This window comes from Scyliorhinus torazame, chromosome 14, assembly GCF_047496885.1.
Source record: "Scyliorhinus torazame isolate Kashiwa2021f chromosome 14, sScyTor2.1, whole genome shotgun sequence".
NCBI lineage: Eukaryota > Metazoa > Chordata > Chondrichthyes > Carcharhiniformes > Scyliorhinidae > Scyliorhinus > Scyliorhinus torazame.
In genome coordinates this window covers 106,012,082-106,024,272 of record NC_092720.1, presented here as the reverse complement: position 1 = coordinate 106,024,272, position 12,191 = coordinate 106,012,082, and the positions used below count along the sequence as shown (strand labels likewise).

General features: G+C 47.7%; 1 protein-coding gene across 4 annotated transcripts in view; it reads right to left on the bottom strand.

Annotated features, from left to right (window-relative positions):
• The window catches only part of ngef (neuronal guanine nucleotide exchange factor), a 178,565-nt gene extending 166,903 nt beyond the window's left edge, over window positions 1-11,662 (bottom strand). For all 4 annotated transcript variants that reach the window (XM_072474598.1, XM_072474600.1, XM_072474601.1 and 1 more), the window contains exon 1: window positions 11,516-11,662. The gene's annotated coding sequence lies outside the window, so the exon portion shown is untranslated. The remainder of the gene's footprint in view (window positions 1-11,515) is intronic.
• Between the last annotated feature and the right edge of the window lie 529 nt (window positions 11,663-12,191).

The window sequence follows — 12,191 nt, the reverse complement described above, 5'->3', positions numbered from 1 at the left end:
AAAGGTCCTGCAAAGGAGGAAGAATGTGGGAGGCCTGGCCCTACCAAACCTCCAGTTCTACCACTGGGCGGCCACCACAGAAAATGTACGGGATGGGTCAAGGAACCGGGAGCGGAGTGGGTGAGGATGGAGGAACGTTCCTGTGCAAGGACATCCCTCTGAGTACTAGCCACAACCCCACTCCCATCCCCCCTGACCAGATACTCGAAAAGCCCAGTGGTAGTAGCCATGTTCCAAATGTGGAATCAAATGAGGCAGCACATTGGACAAACCAAAATGTCCACCATGGTCCTCATTTGCAATAATCACAGGTTCATTCCCGCAATAATGAACACCTCCTTCAAGAGGTGGGGTCAGCTCGAGAGGGCATTGACTGTAAGGGACATGTACACGGACAGTAAAGTAGCTACCCTGGGGGAATTCACAGAGAGGTTTCCGCTCCCAAGAGGGGACGACCTGAAGTACATGTGGTCAAAATATCCTCCGCAAGGAATCAACAACGTACCTCAGATACCAGGACATTCACTATCAGAAAGACAACTGAACCCGGGCGACCGAGGGAAGAGGAACTGTGCAGGCGTACATGGACAACTGTTAGAAGTACACTCAGCCCTGGACCTCTGGAGGAACAGCTAAGCAGTGAGATAGGGGGAGGACTCTGGATCAGAGCACGGTACAGGGCAAGCTTCACCTCCACATGTGCAAGGCTGAGCCTAACGCAATTAAAGTTGGTGCACAGGACGTAACTAACGAGAACACAAATGAGTGGATACTCTCCAGAGGTGGAGGACAAATGCGAACGGTGCCAGGGAGGCCTGGCCAACCACATCCACAAATGCCCCAGACTTGTCGGGTACTGGACCTCCTTCTTTGAGGCCATGTCCAGAGTTGTGGGAGTGAGGGTGGAGCTGTGTCCACTAGTGGTGGTCTTTGGGGTATCAGAGCAGCCAGAGCTCTTCATGGGAGGGGGGGGCTGACGCCTTAGCCTTTGTCTCCTTGATATCCCGCTGGACACACCTGCTCCCCTCTCAATCGACAGCGCTACATAAGGCTGCAAACTGGCTGTCCGACCTGATGGAATTTCTCAGGCTGAAGAAGATAAAGTTCATCACCTGTGGGTCAGAAGAAGGCTTTCACGTGATGCGGAAGCCGTTCACCAACTTGTTTCAAGACCTGTTTGTGGCCATGATGCACGATCAATTGCACAGAGACGAGAGTTGAATACAACTGAGGCTTTATTACTCTAAGATGTGTGGCCTCCTACAGCAGCTGGCGAAATGGCTGCTGTATAGGGAGCACACATATTTATACTCTGCCTACTGGGCGGAGCCAGCAGGCAGGGACCCCCCGTACCTGTAATACAGGGCCTTATCACACATCTCCTAATATATATGCAACAGTGGCGATTACCACATTCACCCCCTGTTAAAATTGAGTCCGGCGGGCGTGGTGGAGAACTATACACAGAGCAAGTTTAATATACAGAAGCGAAAAAAAATATTTCTTTCTGAAGTCCAGTACAAGGTGATTTGATAATCCCGAACCAATTATAGATTTAGCCGGTCCGGGGCCTTGATGTGGAGTTGGAAACAATGCTGTAGTGGCGGCGATTCCTGTGTTGGTCTGGTCCTCGGTGGCTCCAGGAGCGGGCCGAAATCCTCTTCATCTTCGGGCGTGGGCAGGGGGAGGATGGATGGTCCTGGGGGGGGGGGTTGCTGCTGGGAGCGCCGGGGGAGGGGGGTGGAGCCAGGCCGGGGGAGGGGGGTGGAGCCGGGCCGGAGAGGTGTGTGTGTGTGTGTGGAACCTGGTGCCAGGTCCCTGAGGGAGACAGTATCCTGGTGACCGTCGGGGTACGCTACGTAGGCATACTGAGGGTTACGTGGAGTAACTGCAGCCTTTCAACCAGACTCTGCCTTGTGGAGTCGGACGTGCCTACGGAGGAGTATGGGTGCTGGAGCTGCGAGCCAAGTCGGGAGCGACACCCCGGATGTGGACTTCCGTATCTGGATGGATGAAGCTTTCGGTGCTCCCGGAGTCCAGCAGGCAAGAGCTCTTGTGCCCATCGATCTTCACGCTTGTCGAGGCGGTGGCTAGATTGTGCGGGCGAGACTGGTCGATCGTGACCGAGGCGAGTCATAGCTGGTCGTCGCTGGTGTCGAACAATGGTGTGCCCGGGGGGCACGGGTCCTGAAACAATGGTGATGCCCATGTGCCGTAGGGAAGACAGGATGGCGGCGCCTGATGATCTTGGGGTGGACAAGATGGCAGCGCCCAGGAGCTGCACATGGCGGGGGTTGAAAAAGATGGCGGCGTCTATGGGCCGCACTTGGTCCAAGAAGGGGAAGATGGCGCCGCCCACTGGCCGCGCATGGTCTGAGCGGGAGAAGATGGCGGCGCGCACTGGCCGCGCATGGTCCAGGGAGGTGAAGTTGGTGGCGCCCATTGTCCATACGCGAGGGGGCGAGGGGCAATAGCGGCAACTGAGTGGGCCTGGCACACCGCAGCGAAGTGCCCCTTCTTGCCGCAGTCCTTGCAAAGGGCGGTGCGGGCCGGGCAGCATTAGCGGGGGAGTTTCTGTTGCCCGCAGAAGTAACATCAGGGGCCCCCGGGGCTGGCTGGCTGGCACGTGGCACAGGCGTATTGACTGGGTGAGGCGCCCAGTGGGGCGGCCGTCTGCGGAGTCCACAATGTGTAGGAGGGGTGGGCCGCGCGGCTGGGGGTGTAGGCCTGAATATTGTGCGAGGCGCCAGATTTTTTGTTGCTGCAAGGTCGAGCATGGCCCCCTCTAAAAGTCGCTGGCGTATGAGATCTGACCCTATCCCCGTAACAAAGGTGTCCCGCTGGAGGAGGTTTGAATGTTCCATGGCCGTGACGGCCTGACAGTCACAGTCTCTGACCAGAGGAATTAAAGCACGCCAGAAATCTTCTATGGACTCACCAGGGAGTTGACTGCGAGTAGCGAGTACGTGTCTGGCGAAGAGCGTGTTCGTCTGCTGGGCATAATTCTCTTTCAGTAGCGCCATGGCTTCGGCGTAGTTCGGCGTGTCCTGGATAAGAGGAAAGACGTTGGAGCTCAGCCGCGAGTAGAGTATCTGGATCTTCTGAGCTTCAGGGATTGGGTCTGGTGCAGACCTGATGTGAGCTTCGAAACAAGCTAGCCAGTGTTGAAAGTCCTTTTTGGCATCGCTTGATTGCGGATCCAGCTGCAGGCGATCCGGCTTGTTGTGGAGATCCATCTTCTGAAAATCTTAGGGTAATAAATTGATGCACGATCAATTGCACAGAGACGAGAGTTGAATACAACTGATGCTTTATTACTCTAAGGTGTGTGGCCTCTTCGCAGCTGGTGAAATGGCTGTTGTTTAAGGAGCACACATATTTATACTCCGCCTACTGGGCGGAGCCAGCAGGTAGAGACTACCCCCGTACCTGTAATACAGGTGGGCCTTACCACACATCTCCTAATATATACAACAGTGGTGATTACCACAGGCCAGCAACCAATAAAGTAGGGAGGGCAATGGGGGATGGTAGGGGGAACACAGAGCAAGTCATGGGACAAAGAAGAGAAAGAAAGTAGGGGGGGGGGGGTGGGAGGAGAGCACGGTGGGGGTGGTTACAAATGTACCCAAGAGAAATACGGGAGACAGGCAGAAGGGAGGGAAACTATAAGAAACCGGTTTGCTGGCAAATTAATGATTGAACCACAATGACCATAAACCACTGTAAGTATGTGTTTTGGACAAGTCTGGCGATGTAAAGTCTGCAAGAGAAATATTTTTGTTCGGGGGGCTATTACAGCTGTCGGTTGGAACTTCTTCTTTTGCTGATATATGTGTCGGGTTTGTTTATTCCTGTGAATTTGTGAAATAACATGTTAAAAACTCAATAAAAATATTATTTTAAAAATGAAAGGTGTTATATAAATGCAAGCCTTTCTTTCCTTCAATGAGCTCGCCACTAGATAATGTAAAAACATTTTTTTTACACTGTACTAACTCTCTACCCATTCTGAGTTATGTATTACATTTATCTTTCTGCTCTCCTCCCAGTTTCCTGCTCTCTGGCTGCCACCCCAGACTTGACTCTCTGTTAGATGAGCCTTTATCTTTCCTTTTGTATCCTCCAATGGCCTCAATGAGTCATCCAGTGCTGACTCATTATAAGCAGTGAACCCATTTGTCCAATCCTATTCTCCCATCGGCCTTTCCTTCCAGCACACCTGTTGGGACTAACCTTATCAGTCTTGTTCTTGTCTTCACCGTTCTCACTGCTAACCCTGTGGATCCATGTCAGAAGATCACCACCCCTCACACCATCTCCCCGCAGAACGTCTATTCACTTGTAAACAAGGCTCTTGCCATCCAAGAACTTAATGTGGATGATTGCATCGACATCATGGCCTTAACTGAAAAGTTGGCTGTTGGGGTGATGACATCTTGTCGCTTAAGGAAGCCCCCACTCCTGTTATATCACCCAATACTCACTGCATCATGTCTGACATGTTAGTGGTGTAATGCTTATCACAAGGTTACACGTGGCTTTACCGCCTACTCTTGTGGTACTTTCTCCTCCTTTGACCTTTTAATCTTGTTCCATTCATCTCACCTCCTTTATCAAAATCATTGTTCTCTACAGCCCACTAGTACAATAAAAATGTTTGGACTACTTTTCTCCCTCAGCCTCTTTCTTGGTGATTCCAGCCTTCATCTCAATTCACCATGATCGCTCTCCGAAGTGGCCACCCCTTTGACATTACCATCTCATGTGGCCTTGCTGGTCCCATCATGTCAAATGAGGTCATCTCTAATCACTTCGTTGTATCATTCATCTTGTATCCACATCTACTTTTACACCCTAACCCTGCCTCATTTTCTACCAGTTTCTGTAAGAAACTATCCACCAGTTCACTTACAACCGCACTTTCAACTTTCTAGCCTCTGGCCCTTGGTGTGGCTTATGAGTGGCAAGGGCAGATGGGCAGAGGCTAGGGCTGCCCCTGGAATGGGTACACATGATCCAGGGGTTGGCATGGCGGTGCCGTGCGCAGTTGTCCCCATCGCCTCCACCCCTTCTCCCCCCTTCCCATGGCGGCCCACCCTTGTGGAGGGTGCCTCCCCCCCCCAGCCGAGGGTTCCCCACCCCTCACTGAGCACTGGGGCGGCAAGCCCAGCCCCCCGGGCTCTTTGCCTGCGAGCAAAGATGGCTACTCACCTCCTCAACTCCCCACAGAAGTCCATCCGTCAGGTTCACGTTTTTCAAACGTGACCCCTTGTGGGGAGGCCGATGAATCACGAGAGGCCATTGGATATGGGGTAGCTCCCATTAATTGTATGGAAATTGGGCTAAAGTGGTGATAAATTGGTTTCTCGCCACGCTACGGTGAGATGCCGATTTTGCCTGCGGGAGCAGCTGGTTGCATCACAAACTGTTTGGTGCCTGGCACGGTTTTTGGCGTCTCCCGCTGTTCTCCGGCCTCATTTCGCTCAAGCAAGAATGCAACGAGGCCTGAGAAACATGCCCTTAGAGTTCATGGATGCACCACGCTGCCTCCACACTACATACATCAACACTATGCCACCACAGAAACTCTGACTTTACCTCTGGATTCCTTCCCATTATCTCCTATTTCTTATCAGTTTGTTATGTACCCCTCATTTTTATGTAACCAGAGCCATTTAACTTGTGTTCTCTGAGTTAATTCACATGGGCATTTTAGCTGCCACTCTGGACCTGAATTAACAAAGAACAAAGAATAATACAGCACAGGAACAGGCCCTTCGGCCCTCCAAGCATGTACCGGTCATGATACCACCCTTGGCCTAAACCCTCAGCACTTCCTAATGACATATCCTTCTATACCCACCCTGTCCATATATTTGTTGAGATGCCTTTTGAACACTCTTAATGTATCTGCTTCCACAACATGTCCTGGCAGCGCGTTCCAGACACTCACCACCCTCTGTGTAAAAAACCTGCCTCGCACTTCCCCTCAAAAGTTTGTCCCACAGACCTTAAACCTATGCCCCCTGGTGACTGATCCCTCCACCCTGGGAAAAAGTGCCTGCCCATCCATGCTATCTATGCCTCTCATAATCTTGTAGACCTCTATCAGGTCACCCCTCAACCTCCGTCGTTCCAATGAAAACAGTCCTAGTCTATTCAGCCTTGCCGCATAGTTAACACCCTCCAGACCAGGCAACATCCTGGTAAACGGTAGCACGGTAGCCTTGTGGATAGCACAATTGCTTCACAGCTCCAGGGTCCCAGGTTCGATTCTGGCTTGGGTCACTGTCTGTGTGGAGTCTGCACATCCTCCCCGTGTGTGCGTGGGTTTCCTCCGGGTGCTCCGGTTTCCTCCCACAGTCCAAAGATGTGTGGGTTAGGTGGATTGGCCATGATAAATTGCCCTTAGTGTCCAAAATTGCCCTTAGTGTTGGGTGGGGTTACTGGGTTATGGGGATAGGGTGGCGGTGTTGACCTTGGGTAGGGTGCTCTTTCCAAGAGCCGGTGCAGACTCGATGGGCCGAATGGCCTCCTTCTGCACTGTAAATTCTATGATTCCATGATAATCTAAATCTCCTCTATACCCTCTCCAAAGCCTCCGCATCATTCTGGTAGTGTGGCAAACACAATTGTGTGCAATATTGCAAATGCGGCCTTACCGAGGTTCTATACAGTGTAGCATGACTTGCCAATTTTTATACTCGATGCCCGTCCAATGAAGGCAAGCATTCTGTATGCTTTCTTGACTGCCTTGTCTTCTTGTGTTGGCACTTTCAAAGATCTGTAGACCTGTATGCCCAGATCTCTCTGACTTTCTATATTCCTAAGTGTTTTACCATTTATGGTATATTTCCCCTCTATGTTAGACCTACCTAAATGCACATTTGTCTGGATGAAGCTCCATTTGCAATTTCTCTGCCCAAGTCTTCAACCTATCAATGTCCTGCTGTATCCTCTGACAATTCTCAACACTATCTGCCATTTCACCAACTTTTGTGTCATCCGCGAATTTACTAATCAGACCAGCTACATTTTCCTCCAAATTGTTTATGTATACTATAAACAACAGAGGCCCCAACACCGATCCCTGTGAAACACCAATAGTCACAACCTTCCATTCAGAGAAACACCCTTCTACTGCTACCCTCTGCCCTCAGTGACCAAACCAGTTCTGTATCCATCTTGCCACCTCACCTCTGATCCTGTGCGACTTCACCTTTTGTACCAGTCTGCCATGAGGCACCTTGTCAAAGATTTTACTGAAGTCCATGTAAACAACATCCACCGCCCTCCTCTCATCAATCATCTTTGTCACCTCCTCAATAAACTCAATCAAGTTAGTGAGAGGGCAGCACGGTGGCGCAGTGGGTTAGCACTGTGGCCTCGTGGCGCCAAGGTCTCAGGTACGATCCCGGCTCTGGGTCACTGTCCATGTGGAGTTTGCACATTTTCCCCGTATTTGCTTGGGTTTCGCCCCCACAACCCAAAAATGTGCAAGCTAGATGGATTTGCCACGCTAAATTGCCCCTTAATTGGGAAAAATGAATTGGGTACTCTAAATTTTTAAAAAAACGTTAGTGAGGCATGACCTCCCCTTCACAAACCATGCTGTTTATCGCTAATGAGTCCATTTGTTTCCAAATGAGTATAAATCCTGTCCCTGAGAATTCTCTCCAATAATTTACCTACTACCGATGTGAGACTCACCGGCCTATAGTTTCCTAGATTATCCCTGCTATCTTTCTTAAACAGCGGTACCACAGTAGCTATTCTCTGGGTTCTGAGGATACAAAGATGTCAGTCAAGGCCCCAGCAATTTCCTCCCTTGCGTCCCTCAGTATTCTGGGGTAAATCCCATTCAGAAAAACACCCTTCTACTGCTACCCTCTGCCCTCTGCGACCAAGCCAGTTCTGTATCCATCTTGCCACCTCACCTCTGATCCTGTGCGACTTCACCTTTTGTACCAGTCTGCCAGGAGACTTATCTACCTTAATGTCTTTTAAAACACCCAATACCTCCTCCTTTTTGATGTCAACATGACCCAGACTATCCACACACCCTACCCAAGAATCATCTTCCACAAAGTCCTTTTCTTTGGTGAACATTAATGCAAAGTATTAATTTAGTACCTTGCCCATTTCTGCTGGCTCAATATATTGTTATGGGCCAGGGTTTAGAGAACCCCAAAGTGTATCCTGGAGTTCACCTGACCCACAACTTTTAATAGATTGTGGTATGGGGAGCACACAGCTCACTCTACAGGTGTGGTACAGCAGAAATGGACGAGTGTTTTTTAAAACAAAACAATGTTTATTCTATGAACTCAAGTTAACCTTTCTAAAACAGTGAACATCTTAGCAACCAGTAAATCAAATTACCCCCCCCCCCCCCCCCGCAAAGAGTACAACACTAAGTAATCTGTATGCTGTTCTTTTAACATCCAAAAGACTTAACAAACCTCCAAACAGGAGCACATCAGGGTTTACATTCAAGACGGAAAACATTTATACTTCTTCTGAATTCACCAAATGATTAAGAGATAGTCGTTCATGGCAGAGATCAACAGCAGTGCAGCTCACAGATACACCCAAGCTCTTTCTCAAACTGAAACTAAAAAGCAGAAGTGGAGCTCAGCTCCACCCATACTCTGACATCACTCCAGTAACATGAGCAGCTCCATTTCTTAAAGGTACATTTCTTAAAGGGTACTCTCACATGACAATATAGATTCCCTCCACTGTCCTTAAGTGGTCCAAACCTTTCCCTGGCCACCCTCTTCCTTTTACATATAAATAAAAAGCTTTGGGGTTCACCTTAATCCGACTTGCCAAGGACATTTCATGGCCCCTCCTAGCCCTCCTAATTTCCCGCTTAAGTACCTTCCTACTTTCTTTATACCCCCCAAGGGTTTTGACTGTCCCCACCTTTCTTGACCGTACAAAAGCCTCCTTTTTCATTTTGACAAAGTTCACAATATCCCCCGTTTTCCAAGGCTCCCTAAACTTCCCATACTTATCCTGCGTTCTCTCAGGAACATGACTTTCCTGAATCCTAATCAACTGTCACTTGAAAGATTCACACATGATCAAGGTTGATTTACCCTCCAACAGGCGCACCCAATCCAAACTCTTCAATTCCTGTCTCATGATATCATAATTTGGCTTTCCCCAGTTTAGCACCTTATCACAAAGATTACCTTCATCCCAATCCAAAAGTACTCTAAAACTTATGGTATTGCGATCACTACTCCCCAAATGTTCCCCTACTGAAACCTCATCCACCTGCCCAGGATCATTCCCCAATACGAGGTCCACTACTGCCCCTTCCCTCGTTGGATTATCTACATATTGCATCAAGATGCCTTCCTGGATACACCTTACAAACTCTGCCCCATCAAGCCCCGTGCACTAAGTGGGTCCCAGTCAATATAGGGAAAATTTAAATCCCCTACCACAACAACCCTGTTACTTTTGCACCTATCCAAAATCTCTCTACCTATCTGCTCCTCTGTATCTCATTGGCAGATGGGGGCCTGTAATAAACCTCCAACATTGTGATTGCCTCTTTCCTCTTCCTAGGCTCTACCCAGATTGCCTCATTGTATGAGCCCTCCAAGGTGTCCTCCCGCAGTACAGCTATAATATTTTCCTTAACCAGTAATGTTACTCCCCCACCCCTTTTACATCCCCCATCATCTCTCCTGAAGCATCTATATCCTCCAATGTTCAGCTGCCAATCCTGCCCTTCCTTTAACCACATTCCCGTGGTTCACTGTTTTCCATTTTGGCACTTTATTTTCTTTGCCCCCCCCTCCTCGACCCATCTTCTATTGTCATGCCACCTTCACTTCACCACTTTCAAGCACTTTGCCCTCAATTCCCTAACCCAACTCTTCAGTATGCCTTACCCTTCCTGCTCTCTTGCCCGAGCCGTTTTCACTCCCTCTTAATTATGGCTGCAACTTCCCCCTCTGCCTCACTTGGCATCCGCCAATGGGCTCAGAGGCTTAAGCCACTTATGAGCAGCAACCCTGTTTTGTTGACCCCCAAGATGAGCTTCTGATCTCATGTTTGTGCCATCACTAAGGTCGCATCGCGGGTCTCAGCTCATTTGCTGCTGAAAGCCGCATCCATGCTTTTTTACCTCTAAACTTGACTAATTTGGGGTGGCATGTGGCGCAGTGGTTAGCACTGAGATTACGGCGCTGAGGACCCGGGTTCGAATCCCGGCATTCGATCGCTGTCCGTGTGGAGTTTGCACATTCTCCTCATGTCTGCGTGGGTTTCACCCCCACAACCCAAAGATGTGCAGAGTAGGTGGATTGGCCACGCTAAATTGCCCCTTAATTGAAAACAAAAATAATTGGGTACTCTAAATGTATTTAAAAATAAAACTTGACTAATTCATTGCTGGTTGGCCTCCCACATTCTACCATCTATCAGCCTGAGTTTGTCCAAACTCTGCTACCCATGCCTTAACTTACACCACGTCCTGCTCAGCTACCACCGCTGTGCTGACTGACCTACACCAGCACTCAGTTAAGCATCATCTTGATTTTAAAATTGTCATCCGTGTTTTGTTCATCACCGCGCCTTCAGTTGCCAAGACCCTAAGCTCTGGAATACTCTCCCAAACCTACCTTGCTTTCCTCCTTTAGACACATCTTAAAAACATACTTCTTTGACCAAGCCTTTGGGACCTAATTCCTCCCAATGTGATTTTTGATTTAAAATGCTCCTGTTGAAGCACTTTGGGATGTTTAATTACATTAAAACTTGTATATACACATAATTTGCTCCAGGAAATTCTTCCTCCATCAACACTGAGGAGCAGACATGTTCCACCACATTCAAAGTGAAAAAGATTGCACCCTGAATGTGTGACACAATTAAGACAACACAGGAAAGAATTCCTCGCGCCAAATGCAATTGAAAACAGAATGAGGAATATTTTAACCAAAGTAAAAAAAAACTCTCATGAAAGGAGAGTGGAAATCCGAAACTTTCTCCCCAAATAGCTCTATCAATTAAAAATGAGATTGATAGGTGTGGATATTAAGAGTTGCCAAACCAAGATGTGGTTAAATTACAGATCAACCATGATCAAACTGAATGATTCAACAAGTTCAAAGCTTTGAATGGTTTACACCCATTCATATGTTTCTCTGCAGTAAATGAGAGCGAGCAACAGCAGTGATTTATATTCTCTACCTATCATGCATTCAAGTGCTGCTTAGTCGCGATTTCACTGACATACTTTTAGTTTTGAGCTCTTCTGAAGCAAATAGAATATTTGAAATGTGGCTATAGTCCCATCCCTTAGTCAGTTGCCATGCAGGCCCTGCTGCATGACAGTTCAAATTTAAATTCGGAAAAAAAGTTTTTAAAAAATACTTCATCAGTCTTAACATTGCGTAAAGCAGATTATTCTTCAAAATTGATTCCATACAACATTTTAAGTATGCACTTTGACCTTTTAAAATATTAAATCACTTAGAAAGTTACTTACATTTCTTTAAATATTGTTTGCTCTCAACAAGTCACTCTTTCCAATCGGAAGATATTCACACAAACAGCCATTTCAGTTCACCTTGAGTAGTGACTGGATTAGAGGTATTTCCAGGTAAACCTTTGCTGTTTTGGCATTTCCGGGGTTCAGCAATTGCTCTGCACACCTATGTCCCTCCTCTAAATACTAAAGTCCAGAATGCTTTGTTTGCTTTGTACTGTTACCGCATTAACCGGTTGATTACTTAAATTCAATAACAACTCAAAGGCAATAATGATCTAACTTACACCCGATACAGCAGGTGGAAGAAAAGAATTACTGCAAAGCACAAAGCAGCATAAATTTGAGCATTACAGGAATAATTTGTTAGTTTTCAAGGATTTAAATCTGTGGCATCTTCCTATGTAATCTGCATGTTAAGCCCTGTTCCATTTTAGGTGGTGATACTGCCAATATCTACAAAAATAGCTGTCTCCATGACTACAGAATGTGTACATGCCAGCTGGGATATTTGACCTTTAAAGAAATTTAGATACACACAATGCAGCATGCTATTGTTCTATTTGCTGGTCCACATGTCAAAATTGTGATGTGAAAATAACAAGTTTCATTATTCACTCTTTCTTATCAAAAACTGTTATGGAGGGCTTAATGCCAAAAGTTGCATACTAGTAAC